The 14,295-nt window shown below is 39.5% G+C and overlaps 1 protein-coding gene across 18 annotated transcripts in view; it reads left to right on the top strand.

Moving 5' to 3' along the window:
• The window catches only part of MTMR3 (myotubularin related protein 3), a 150,823-nt gene that overhangs the window by 76,452 nt on the left and 60,076 nt on the right, over positions 1 to 14,295 (top strand). For all 18 annotated transcript variants that reach the window (XM_045457746.1, XM_045457753.1, XM_045457751.1 and 15 more), the window contains one exon: positions 11,302 to 11,354. The gene's annotated coding sequence lies outside the window, so the exon portion shown is untranslated. The remainder of the gene's footprint in view (positions 1 to 11,301; positions 11,355 to 14,295) is intronic.

Genomic DNA, 14,295 nt, shown 5'->3' with positions numbered 1-14,295 from the left:
TGCATAGGAAATCATAATCTGTATAGAACACATAGAAATGTAAGTAATTAGGGGCACCTGGGTGGCTTAGACTCAGGTCATGATCTCACAGTTCATGAGTTCGTCTCCGTGTGGGGCTCTGTGCTGACAGCTCAGAGCTTGGAGCCTGCTTCGAGTTCTGTGTCTCCTCTCTCTGCCCCTCCCCCACTCACACTCTGCTTGTCTCTCTCTCAAAAATAAATAGGCATTGAGGGGAAAAAAAGAGGAATTGACCAGAAACAGTTGTGTTGTCAGTTGAATCCTAACTGGTAATTTTGTTTCTTAGGTAATTAAGGTCTAATTTTTAAATGAACAAATGTTTAAAAATCAGTTAGCTAAACCAAATGGTGGTGATACTGGTGGCATGGAATGGAAAGATGGAAATCGAGCGTTTCAGGGAAAGTAATGGGAATTGGTGTTAGGTTTTGTTATTGGAAATAGATTAAAATGTTTTCTAGCCTTGAAAACCTAGGCCTACCAAGATTTCCAGTGGAGTATGAAGAAAGGAGTGGTGGAGGGAGGAGGAGGAGGCCAGTGATGGATTTTGTTTAGGATATGTAGACTTGGAGGTGCTATGGTGATAGTCCAGAGGAGACCCTGTATTTTGTGGTACTGTGCTAGTAGTAATAGCAATCAAGTAAAAGCAGTCAAGAGATGCCACAGCTCTCTGGTGGTAGCATAAACCTTAAAGAGAGGCTTATCATTTGTGTGGGGGAAGGACTAGATACTGTTGAATGTGGCCCTGGTCAGGTCTGCTTATGAATGGTTTCAGACTTTTAATGAATTGAAAAGATAAGTGCAGAATATTTTTTTCAGTGCTCATTAGCATAAATACAGTTTTTGTTTTTTTTAAAAAGATATTTGTGTTCCATTTAAGTCTTCTCAAATCTTGCCAGTGGTCTGTATACCACAGCATGGAAATACTGGTAATTGAAAATATAACCATATGCTATAGGATGTAGGATTTAGGTTAAAGACTGAAGATATAAATCAGTAGAAAAGAAAAAGGGTAAGCTCTTTCTAAAGTCTTATATATCTTTGCATTTTAGCATATTTAAATGTCCTGATTGAAAACAGTAGTACACAGATGTGGTGTTCAAGTCATAGGCCTGCTGTTTTACCAGAGAGCTGGATAAAACGCATTTGTCCTTCTGCCCCTTACAGACATTAGTTCCTCTGACAAACTGTTTTCAGGTTGAAAAATGCAAGAAACTTATGAGTGGTGCTGATTGACATTAGATATGTTTACACGCTTATTGGAAACTTGAGAATTTGAATTGCGTGGATTATTATTTTCATGTTGAATTGAATAGTATAAGTTTGTGATGTATAAACAATATGCTTGGAATATTCCATAATTTATGCAGAACAGGTTTATTTTTATTTTTTGAGAGAGAGAAAGCATAAGAGAGCTAAGGGGAGGGAGGGAGGGAGGGAGGGAGGGAGAGAGAGAGAGAGAGAGAGAGAGAGAAATTGAGGCTAGAGCTCACAAACTGGGAGATCATGACCTGAACTGAAGTCAGATGCTTAACCAACTGAGCCACCTAGGAGCCCCAGAATTGGTTTAGATTAGGCTATTTTAGAAGTTTTTCATCTTGTTTTAAAGGATATTTTACCAATATTTTAATATGTTTGGTATGAATAGAAGTAATCTAAGCGAATATACTTTTTTTTTAGTCCCCATTTCCCCTTTTCCCCTTACTGGGTTAAGCAAAATGATAGCTTAAGAATTTTTAAAATTTAGAGTTTGGTTTTTTATCTTCAGTATGAACCCATGACTTGAGTTTTAGGAGTTGTTATTTTAGTGTAGTTATTTCAAACAAAAAAGGAGAAATCTCTTTTGCTTAATAGCTAATTTCTTATTAGCCCTGATTTAACGTGGTACTTTTGCCCTCCTTTCCTGTAAAGCATGTTGATGAATTCTCCTTTTTGACATCAGCTGAAAAGGTTTTTTTTTTTTTTTTTTCCTCCCCTTGTATCTGTTTGGATGACAGTCACATGTTTCTCTCTGTTTTCATAAGATAAATGTTAGTAGTTTAAAAGGGTAGGTCTTTTCCTGGGTTTCTGTTGAATTGTATGATATTAAAAGGATGGTCTTAAGAAGATGGTGTTCTGGTCAAGATAATTTCTGGTCTTTTGGCTATTTAATAATTGAAAACTGCTTCGAAAGAGTAGGTATTTGAACATGCTGTTTTAAACAGAGCCTGTGTTGTAGTGTGTGGTTATTGGAAGTTATTTGGGTTTTTATTGGCTTGCTTTCAAAAATATGAGTAGCCCCCTACCTAATTGCCAGAATATACATTTTAAGTAGGCCAGTAGAAGAGTGGATTCTTTTCATTGCACATAGCCTATATTACTTGAATTTTGTCTCTCTTTTCTTGAATGTACCTATTGGCTAGCTGGAATTGGGCAGTTTTTAATTGTGAATACAGCAGTTAAAAATTCAGATCTGTTTCTTCATTATTAAGTTGTATGCTTAAAAGGTGGACGTGCATTTTCATTCAGCTTTCTGGTACTTGTCCATTTTGATGCCCATTACCCTGTATAAAACTGAGTGGACAAAACCAGAACTTTGGACAGTCTGTTTACAGACTGGGAGAGGAACATTAACATTCCTAAATATAATATTAATATACTAATAAACAATATGCAGATTGAGATATTGATAGCTATTTTTTTGAAGAGTTTATTTACATTTTTCCTAGAATTGGTGTTAAACATCTCAAGTACCTGGGCAAAACAGGATAATCATGCTCGTTTATACATGGGCACACTGTTGAGTTCCCATGGTAAACTGACCTTAATATTAAATTTTGTTTTTCAAGAAAAGAAACCTCTTATGCAGCTGTGAGGTGGGGGGAGCTTTGGTATAAAATGGGTGGGAGTTTGGAGAGTCTGTTTTTGTTTGTTGAGGGCAGGGTCCAGAGCAAAGCATATTAAGCAGTATAAATCTGCAAGTTTCAAAATGATGGGATGTGTTGAATTTTGCTTAGTTTTTTAGTTGCCTGTTTTTTTTTTTTTCCTTTTTGTATTTTTGGTTTTTGTTACCTATCTCATTTGATTAGTTATCTTTTTCAACGTTTTTTTTTTTTTTTTATTTTTGGGACAGAGAGAGACAGAGTGTGAACGGGGGAGGGGCAGAGAGAGAGGGAGACACAGAATCGGAAACAGGCTCCAGGCTCTGAGCTGTCAGCACACAGCCCGACGCGGGGCTCGAACTCACGGACCGCGAGATCGTGACCTGGCTGAAGTCGGACGCTTAACCGACTGCGCCACCCAGGCGCCCCTAGTTTTCTTTTTCTATTGAGTACATAAGAAATAGCTCATAATTAAAATATTTAAAAACTTTTTGAGTAGTGCCTGGGGGCTCAGTCGGTTGAGCGTCCAACTTCGGCTCAGGTCATGATCTCACAGTTTGTGGGTTTGAGTCCCGCGTCAGGCTCTGTGCTGACAGCTTAGAGCCTGGACCCTGCTTCACATTCTGTGTCTCCGTCTCTCTCTGCCCCTCCCCGGTTCACACTCTGTCTCTCTCTCCCTCTCTCTCTCTCAAAAATAAATAAACATTAAAAAACAAAAAAACCTTTTTGAGGGGCGCCTGGGTGGCGCAGTCGGTTAAGCGTCCGACTTCAGCCAGGTCATGATCTCGCGGTCCGTGAGTTCGAGCCCCGCGTCAGGCTCTGGGCTGATGGCTCAGAGCCTGGAGCCTGTTTCCGATTCTGTGTCTCCCTCTCTCTCTGCCCCTCCCCCATTCATGCTCTGTCTCTCTCTGTCCCAAAAATAAATAAACGTTGAAAAAAAAAAATAAAAAAAAAAAATAAAACAACCTTTTTGAGACCTTATTGTAAAATTGCTTATGTTCATAGGGATTGGTCATTTAGGTGTTTTGTCCTAAAAAAGGTAGTTAAAATTTTATTCTTTGAACAGTAGGAAGCAGGGACAGAGTCTGCAGTCTCATGTTAAGAGATAATCATATAATATGTTAAAGGGGAGAATTATAATTAGGAAAATTTAAATTTCCATGAGGAGCTATGAATTTCTGGAGTAGGAATGTTTTTCTTTCCCTTTTTATTTAAAAAATGTTTTTTAAATACAGGGCTTGATCCCATGACCCTGGGTTATGTATTGAAACAGAGCTTTTTTTTTTTTTTTTTTTTTTTTTTTTTGGTGTGTTCAACATTGTCTTATGTGTTGCTGGTTCAAGAGACTTATTACCAGTGAAAGACTCTTTGGTATAGAAATATGATTATAAGATGAAGTTTAAGTTACAGTTTCTGGCAGATTACTGGGTTTTTGTTTTTCAAGAAGGTAGTTTTTTTTTTTGTTTGTTTGTTTTTTTGGTTAGGAAGTGATAATATTTTAGCTGCTTATCTGTGCTCTACAGCTGGCAGAGGAATGCATACTGATGATGAATTTGCATCTGGATCCCTGAAAATGCACAGACGTTACTTAGTGTTTCCAAGTAGAAAAGATAATGTAGAGTGTGTCTCTTTCTCTCTCCCATCTTGTTTAGAGATACCACTGAAAGGAGGTCAGTGACTCAATTTTATATTTACTGTTTCTTATCTTTTCCAAAGCATGGATCTAATTAATAAGTAGGGGAGAAAAGTCACACTGACGACATTCAACCATGTGAGAATATTTTAGCTGATACTAGAATTGCAGCTCCTTTAAGGGTGGGAACTTTGATTGGTTCATTGCTGCATTCCCAGTGCCTAGAATAGTGCCTATGATCCCCAAATACTTGTCAAATAAATGAACCTCCACCACAGTGAACTTGTCATGATAGGTGAATGCAGCCATGCTTTTTGAACTCTGTTTCTGTTTTTATTTATAGTTGACTTCAGCAGCAAAGGTTTTAGAAAACCTGAGGTTTGGACTTCTAGGAGTACCAAGCCATAGTAGTTTTACTCAGCTGGTAAATGCTTGGGTTTTGGTTAATGTTAATGATTAAATCATTTCCCCACAGTGGGATAATTCCACCCACCATGCCACAGAATCCTAGTTCGGGAAGATCATATCATCCATCAGATACCTGAAAAGTTGTTAGGCATAAACAAGGAAACACAGACTGAAAAGGTTTTTGTCTAAAATAGTGCCAGTTGGAAAGCCACTTAAAATTTAACATCTGAATTATTTTATATTGCCTCCACACTCAAATTTTGCTGTGAATCTGTTTTCTTAAAATGCAGTACATGTGCAAGAAAAGGCATTTCTTTCACATACAGTGAAAATAAAAGATTTCTTTGGGGTTCCTGGGTGTCTCTGCTGTTTGATTGTCTGACTTCGGCTCAGATCATGATCTTGTAGTTCATGAATTCAAGCCCTGCATTGGACTGTGCGCTGATAGCTCAGAGCTTGGAGCCTGCTTCAGATTCTGTGTCTCCCTCTCTCTCTCTGTTCCTCCTCTACTTGTGCAAGCACACGTTCTTTCTCTCTCTCAAATAAACGTTGGAAAAAAAAAAAAGATTGCTTTAAAATTATTCATTGTTGCCTTTTTGAAGTTTCAAACTCTTGGGGCACATGAATGGCTCAGTTGGTTAAGCGTTGGACTCTTGATTTCAGCTCAGGTCATGATCTCATGGTTTGTGGGTTTGAGCCCCACATCGGGCTCTGCACTGACAGTGAGGAGCCTGCTTGGGATTCTGTCTGTCCCTCTCTGCTTACACTCTCACTCTCTTAAAATAAATAAATAAACTTAAAAAAAAAAGTTTTGAACTCTTAATTATCCTGTATTTGAAAGTGAGACAGGACTATGTAAAAAAAAAAAAAAAATGCATTGTTCTTTTACAGTTAAAATATACACTAGCCAAAAAAAGTGCTGCTTTAGCCACCTGAGTCACACTCCCCAACATTTTAAGAGGCCTGACCCTGAGTCTCTTTGTTTTTCCTCATAAATTTGGTTCAATCTGATTAGTTTTTGTAGTTTGAATTCTTTTATTATATATATGGTCCAAATTGATGTGCCTCTTTGCCCTGTTGAACCCTATGTGGTACTTCTTCAAATATTTTCAATATATATTCAGGGTCACCCAAACCTTACTGCTCTTACTCTCTGAGGTGTACATGACTCTATCCTGGGATACCTGCTGCTATCATTGAAAGGTAGCTTATGGCACCAGAGAGCTTCTTTCAGACCTCTACACCTCTACATGGCCTTTATCTGGCAAATAGTCCTAAGAGGAAGGGGAAGGGTTTTTTTTTGTTTTTGTTTTTTGTTTGTTTTTGTTGGCAGTGTCTCACAGTGACATTAGTTGTTTGATTGTGGTTGTTAGGAAGGAGAGTCATTATTGAAGCAGACTGTCTGAACCTTTTTGTTGAATCTGTTGTTTGGTCATCTCTTGGAACTTTACACCTGTGGAAACTTTATACAAACACTTCTGTATTGACAGACTTCTCATATGTTTGACAGAATAAATAATCAAGTAATTTAAAACCTGTCAAATGATTTTTATGGTAGATACAGTGATTCCCTTGAAGTAAATTTAGCACTTTGAATCAGTTTATTATTACCCCTAGACTTGACCTGTCTGTTGAATTTAATCCCTCCTGCCCCCTCCCCCCTGCCCCCCACCTGCTGGATATACATCTGCTTGGGAGGCCACCTTTCTTTTTCTTTTTCTTTTTCTTTTTCTTTTTCTTTTTCTTTTTCTTTTTCTTTTTCCTTTTCCTTTTCCTTTTCCTTTTCCTTTTCCTTTTCCTTTTCCTTTTCCTTTTCCTTTTCCTTTTCCTTTTCCTTTTCCTTTTCCTTTTCCTTTTCCTTTTCCTTTTCCTTTTCCTTTTCCTTTTCCTTTTCCTTTTCCTTTTCCTTTTCCTTTTCCTTTTCCTTTTCCTTTTCCTTTTCCTTTTCCTTTTCCTTTTCCTTTTCCTTTTCCTTTTCCTTTTCTTTTTCTTTTTTCTTTTTTCTTTTTCTTTTTCTTTTTATTTATTTTTTTTTTTAAAGATTTTTAATTCTTAAGTAATCTTTTATTTAATGTTTATTTTTGAGAGAGAGCGAAACAGAGACAGGGCACGAGTGGGGGTGGGGAGAGGCAGAGAGAGAGGGAGACACAGAATCGGAAGCAGGCTCCAGGCTCTGAGCTGTTAGCACAGAGCCCAACACGGGGCTCAAATCCACAAACTGAGAAATCTTGACCTGAGCCGAAGTTGGATGCTTAAGTGACTGAGCCATCCAGGTGCTCCAGTAATCTCTACCCCCATCGTGGGGCTTGAACTCATGATCTTGAGATAGAGTTGCATGCTTTTCTAACTGAACCAGCCAGGCGTCCCACCTTTCGTTTCTTTTTTTTTTTTTTTTTTTTTTTAAATTTTTTTTTTTCAACGTTTATTTATTTTTGGGACAGAGAGAGACAGAGCATGAACGGGGGAGGGGCAGAGAGAGAGGGAGACACAGAATCGGAAACAGGCTCCAGGCTCTGAGCCATCAGCCCAGAGCCCGACGCGGGGCTCGAACTCACGGACCGCGAGATCGTGACCTGGCTGAAGTCGGATGCTTAACCGACTGCGCCACCCAGGCGCCCCACGCCTTTCGTTTCTTAATGATATTGTCCTTTTTCTATTCACCACAGGCCTTAACATTTCATTTTGCAGTTACTGTTGACAACTTGCTCTGCCTCTTTTTTTCTCCATTTCTTTTTTTTTTATTTAAAAAAAAAATTTTTTTTAACGTTTATTTGTTTTAGAGACAGAGGGAGACAGAGCATGAATGGGGGGGGCGGGCAGAGAGAGAGGGAGACACAGAATTGGAAGCAGGCTCCAGGCTCTGAGCCATCAGCCCAGAGTCCGACGCGGGGCTCGAACTCATGGACCGTGAGATCGTGACCTGAGCTGAAGTCGGACGCTTAACCGACTGAGCCACCCAGGCGCCCCTTTTTTTCCCCCATTTCTAATCAATTACTAAGCTCAGGCAATTAATGCTTTTACTCACTTTGATATATTCCTATGCATTTTTGCTACAGTTGAGATATTTGGCTGTTAGCAGTTCATATCTGAACTACTAGTCTGGGAATATCCTAAGTCAATTTTCCCTTCCAGACCCTTCTACTTACTGCTTGCTGCTGTTAAATACCACCATTTTCGTGTTACTATTTTCCTGCTGATTTGGTTTCACACCATTGAATTAAATCTGACTCCTTAGCCTGACATTGAAGGACCACAGTTGTGTCCTGCCTTTCTAGTCTTCTCTTCCTGAATACTTTCTTGATGTTCTGACCTATTCTCTGTTTCTCAGAAAAGTCCTGATTACTTCCTACTGTGGTATTAATAGCCATGCTCTCTAGAATTATCCCTGTCCCTTCTTTCTCTTTAGTTAAGTCGCATACAATCTGTAAAACCCAGTTGAAATTCTTCATCAGCTCTGAAGCCTCCCTGGGCTGTCCATCCTCTGAACTCTGAACACATGCATGTCATTGGACAGTTAACCTCATAGTACTCTGATAACTTCCTGAGTTACAATGAGCTGTGTCTCATATTTTGTTTATAATAGTTTTTTTTTTTTTTTACATTTATTTATTTTGAAAGAGTGAGTAAGCACAGGCAGGGGTGGGGGGCGCGCAGCGAGAGAGAGAGAGAGGGAGAAAGAGAATTCCAAGCAGGCTCTGTGCCATCAGTGGAGGAGCCAGATATGGGTCTCCAACTCAAACCTACAGAATATGACCTGAGCCAGAATCCAGAGTTGGATGCTTAACTGACTGAGCCACCCAGGTGCTCCTGTTTGTACTAGTTTTAAAGTGGAATAATGTCTCTTCACATACACTATTTCATCTGTTTTTGTTGTTTAAAAAAAAATTTTTTTTTAATGTTTATTTACTTTTGAGAGAGAGACAGAGTGTGAGTGGGGGAGGAGCAGAGAAAGAGGGAGACAAAGAATCCGAAGCAGGCTCCAGGCTCTGAGCTGTCAGCACAGAGCCTGACACGGGGCTCGAACCCACGAACCGTGAGATCATGACCTGAGCTGAAGTCGGACACTTACTGACTGAGCCACCCAGATGCCCCTTGTTGTTGTTTTTAAGGACAAAGAGACCAAGCATCTCTCTCTTTCTCTCTTTTTTGTTAACGTTTATTTTTGAGAGAGAGCATGTGTGCGTGTGTAAGCAGGGAAGGGGCAGAGAGAGACGTGCACATGCGAGCAGGAAGGGACAGAGAGGGAAAGAATCCCAGGTAGTCTTCATGCTTAGCATGGAGCCCAATGTGGGGCTTGATCCCACAACTTCGAGATCATGACCTGAGCTGATAGCAAGAATTGGCTGTTTGACTGAGTGACCTAGGCGCCCCAGTTATCTGTTCTTGTTAACAAATGATTATTTATTATCCTAAAGTAAAAACTCATGGATAATATAATGTACCTACTGATGTAATTTAGAAGGAAAATATTTGTAATAATGTATTTCAGTATTCACGTGCTTAGCAAAAATTATACACTAGCATGGGAAGGTCCTGCAGATTTACACACCCCCAACTTTCTTCTGTATTATATCTTTTTATTTTTATTTTTTTTAACGTTTATTTATTTTTGAGACAGAGACAGAGCATGAACGGGGGAGGGGCAGAGAGAGAGGGAGGCACAGAATCGGAAGCAGGCTCCAGGCTCTGAGCCATCAGCCCAGAGCCCAATGCGGGGCTCGAACTCGCGGACCGCGAGATCGTGACCTGAGCTGAAGTCGGACACTTAACCGACTGAGCCACCCAGGCGCCCCAAAAGACTTTGTGTTTGTTGTTTTTTTTTTTTCAACGTTTATTCATTTTTGGGACAGAGAGAGACAGAGCATGAACGGGGGAGGGGCAGAGAGAGAGGGAGACACAGAATCGGAAACAGGCTCCAGGCTCCGAGCCATCAGCCCAGAGCCCGACGCGGGGCTCGAACTCATGGACCGCGAGATCGTGACCTGGCTGAAGTCAGACGCTTAACCGACTGCACCACCCAGGCGCCCCTCTTCTGTATTATATCTTTTTAAACAACTTAACAAGATTAAACTTGATACTTAATATGGTTTGTGTCTCAAGTTGCAAATTATGAATAGCTTTATTTCTGATATAGTATGTGGTTAATATGGCTTCTAAGTTACAAAATTTATAAATTATGTAAAAAAAATTTTAATGTTTATTCTTGAGAGAGAGAGAACAAGCGGGGAAGGGGCAGAGAGAGAGGGGAGACACAGAATCTGAAGCAGGTTCCAGGTTTTGAGCTGTCAGCACAGAGCCCCATGTGGGGCTCAAACCCGTGAACCGCGAGATCATGACTTGAGCCAAAGTCAGATGCTTAGCCAACTTAAGCTACTCCGGTGCCCTTAAGTTACAAAATTTAAATTAAAAGTTATTGGGAGACAAAAATTTTACTTGTAAAATGGTTAAAACACTTTATTATTGCATATTTAGCTTCCTTTTTATGGTTCTTATCAGTTAAAAGTTTTCTGGAAGTTATGGATATAATGTGCTATGTTGACTGACTCCTTAATTTTAGGATTTTAATATTTTATACAGTTTTGTTTATTTATATGATTTCATGTTGTGTAACAGCCAAAAGGTTGAGTTGTCTGCAAATACTGAGAAATCATTGCAAGGGAATCAGGTTGATTAAGTCTTTTATCTCTGTAAAGGTCAGGTTTGCCTAGTTGTGATAAAAATTCTTCGTGCCTAGACCATACCACCCCCCCGCCACTTCTGTCCCAATTTTTTTCAGACACATAAAAGATCCTTTGGTAGAAGCCAGTTGTGTGTACAAAACACCTTAAATTACCAAGTCCAAGCCTAGATCTCCTGTGAGATCAGTTAAGCATCTGACTTCGGCTCAGGTTATGATCTCAGGGTTTGTGAGTTTGAGCCCCACATCGGGCTCAGTGCTGCCAGCTCAGAGCCTGGAGCCTGCTTCACATTCTGTGTCTCCCTCTCTCTCTGCCCCTCCCCTGCTCATGCTCTGTCTCTATATCAAAAATAGACATTAAAAAAAGAAATAAAGTATTGGTTCATGTAGTAGCAAAAGTTTAGCTGAGAAGCCATCAGAAATGATAATTGATTGAGGAGAAACTCTTAAATAGGAGTATCTGTAGGTTCCTAGAAAGTTCTGTCTGTACAGTTCTGTAGTTTCTAAAGGCATGATGAGGCCTAACTGGGCTTATTTTGGGCAATTAAACATTCTAAAATCTATTGTTGACTAAATCAACATTATAACAATTAAAAAAATGTATTAATATGGCATTCCAACTTGTAGAGAAAAGTCTTGTGGGGAGATTTAAGTGGCTTAACTTGATTGGAAGGCTATTTGTAAAATTACTGGTTTTTCTTTTGCAGATTGTCTTGTGAAACCTTCTAATAGAGAAAGTTCTTGGGACAAACCTCACTTGGTAAGTTTATTGTATTGTCTCCCCCCCCCCCCACACTTTTTTCTGTTTTGAAGCAGCAAAGACTAATTTAAAGATTAATTTGTGTGTGTGGGGGCGCCCTGTCTGTCCATGTACATAATTATTCAGATGAGCTCTTATATGTTCACTTTAATGTTAAATCTCTAAATACGATTTTTTCACTAGAGTTCAAGGCAGATTATTTTTTCCATATATAATGTGCTGTAATACAGTATACTATATTTGGAAACTTGTATTTAAATTGAGATTAAATGAGTTGTAGCCCTACTAATGTTGTTTAGAATAGACAGTTTTTTTTTTTTCCCAATATATGAAGTTTATTGTCAAATTGGTTTCCATACAACACCCAGTGCTCATCCCAAAAGGTGCCCTCCTCAATACCCATCGCCCACCCTCCCCTTCCTCCCACCCCCCATCAACCCTCAGTTCTCAGTTTTTAAGAGTCTCTTAGGCTTTGGCTCTCTTCCACTCTAACCTCTTTTTTTTTTTTTTTTTTTCCTTCCCCTCCCCCATGGGTTTCTGTTAAGTTTCTCAGGATCCACTTAAGAGTGAAAACATGGTATCAGTCTTTCTCTGTCTTATTTCACTTAGCATAACACTCTCCAGTTCCATCCATGTTGCTACAAAGGGCCAGATTTCATTCTTTCTCATTGCCACGTAGTACTCCATTGTGTATATAAACCACAATTTTTTTATTCATTCATCAGTTGATGGACATTTAGGCTCTTTCCATAATTTGGCTATTGTTGAGAGTGCTGCTATAAACATTGGGGTACAAGTGCCCCTATGCATCAGTACTCCCGTATCCCTTGGGTAAATTCCTAGCAGTGCTATTGCTGGGTCATAGGGTAGGTCTTAGAATAGACAGTTCTTAACAACATGGAATTCTCTTAAATTGAAACCTTGATTCTTCTTTTGAGTTCTCTTAAATTGTTACATATCTATATAAAAATCAAGGCCTCATTACTAGACTTAGTGTTACAAATGTGATATTTAACTAGAAAAGAAGTTCTAAAAAAAATTGGTAATCCTGTCCCCAGCATGGTTATTAATGTCTGACCTGTTCTTCTTCTCATAGGTTTGTGTGTGTCTATGACTACTTCAGTCTTTAGTACTGCCTCCTGTTTCTGCCATTTGTTTAATTTAGGAAATCTAATTTTATTAAAAAAATTTTTTTAAATTTATTTTTGAGAGAGAGAGACACACACACATACACACAGAGCATGAGTGAGGGAGGGGCAGACAGAGAGGGAGACACAGAGACTAAAGCAGGCTCTAGGCTCTGAGCCCTCAGGACAGAGCCTAATGGGGGGCTTGAACTCACGAACTGCAAGATCATGACCTCAGCTGAAGTCAGATGCTTAACTGACTGAGCCAGCCAGGGGCCCCAGGAAATTATAATCTAATTTTAATTTTTTTTAAATGTTTATTTATTTTTGAAACAGAGGAGACAGAGCATGAGTGGTGGAGGGGCAGAGAGAGAGAGAGGGAGACACAGAATCCGAAGCAGAAACCGAGCTGTCAGCACAGAGCCTGATGAGGGGCTTGAACTCACAGACCTTGCGATCATGACCTGAGCCAAAGTCAGCGCTCAACCGACTGAGCCACCCAGGCACCCCTATAATCTGATTTTATTGACAAGAGAAGTTGTCGCTTCTAGATCCACTTCAGTACAGTACCTTGTTCTGCCACCTTCAGCTTGATATTGCCTCCAGAATAAGGATCAGTCTCCTTAGCATGGCATTTTAGGCTCTTGACAAGCAGCTTTTAAACATGTCTCCTGCAGGGGTGCATGGATGGCGCAGTCTGTTGAGCACCCGACTCTTGGTTTCGGCTCAGGTCATGATCTTGCAGTTCATGAGTTTGAGCCCCACATTGGGCTCTGGGCTGACGGCATGAGCCTGCTTGGGATTCTGTGTCTCCTTCTCTCTGTCCCTCCCCCACTTCTGCGTGCCTGCTCGCTCATGTGCGCGCGCTCTCTCTCTCTCTCTCTCTCTCAAAAATAAACTTAAAAATTTAAACACATCTCCTGCAAATAGTCACCCATTTCCCCCATACAACTAGGATACCTTTTGCTGTAGCCATATTGACCTACTTTCCCTCGAGTACTCTCCAGTATGCCTTTTTTTTTTCCTTGTCTTGTCTTCGTCTCAGTCTCAGTCTTTGTTTCAGTCTTCGTCTCAGTCTTTGCTTGTGCCATTACTATTCTCTGTTTCAGTAGTTGAGAATCTGACCAGTTCAACTATTAAAAGCTCAGTTCTAAAAAGCCTTCCTGAGTACTCAGACCAGAATCTATTTCTCTGCCTTTTACATCGTCATGGAGTTATATTTCTGCATCTCTTTTCACACTTTGCCTTTATTATCTGTTTGTTGCCCCCATAAGATTGTGAACACCTCAGGCAAGAACTGTGTTCATAAAAGAATTTTCAATTCACACAAGCATTTCCAGAGTCCTGGGATATAGGACTTCTCACTATAATTTGATTTTAAGTAGGATTTTCATTTTTGTTTTTCCCGTGTGTGTATGTGTGCGCGCGCGTGCGTGTTAAGAATAAGGGAGAAGAGTAGATTTTGTTTAGGAATTTGAATTAATTTAGGAAATTAATAAACTTGTTTATTTGTTTAGGAAAATAAATTTGTTTAGGATTTTGAATTAATTTAGGAAATTATCCGCTAATTTTAAATCTAATTTAGTAGGGATTAGTTATAATCTTGTTGATTCAGGGTATTGTTTTTTCCCTTCTTTTTGGATTTATATGCTATATATGATCTGTGACCTTATAGTCTGAATTGTTCAGTATCTTACTTGGTTGAGTTATTGTTTGCAAGTGTAAGTTTTAGTTATTGAGAAAGAAATTGGGTAATTTTTCCTTTGCAGGTGACTGAAAGATGAGATACTATGTTCAGTAGGGAGATTAAATAT

This window comes from Leopardus geoffroyi, chromosome D3, assembly GCF_018350155.1.
Source record: "Leopardus geoffroyi isolate Oge1 chromosome D3, O.geoffroyi_Oge1_pat1.0, whole genome shotgun sequence".
Classification (NCBI taxonomy): Eukaryota; Metazoa; Chordata; class Mammalia; order Carnivora; family Felidae; genus Leopardus; species Leopardus geoffroyi.
Note: the sequence above shows the minus strand (reverse complement) of the source record. Positions and strands in the feature narration are given on the sequence as shown.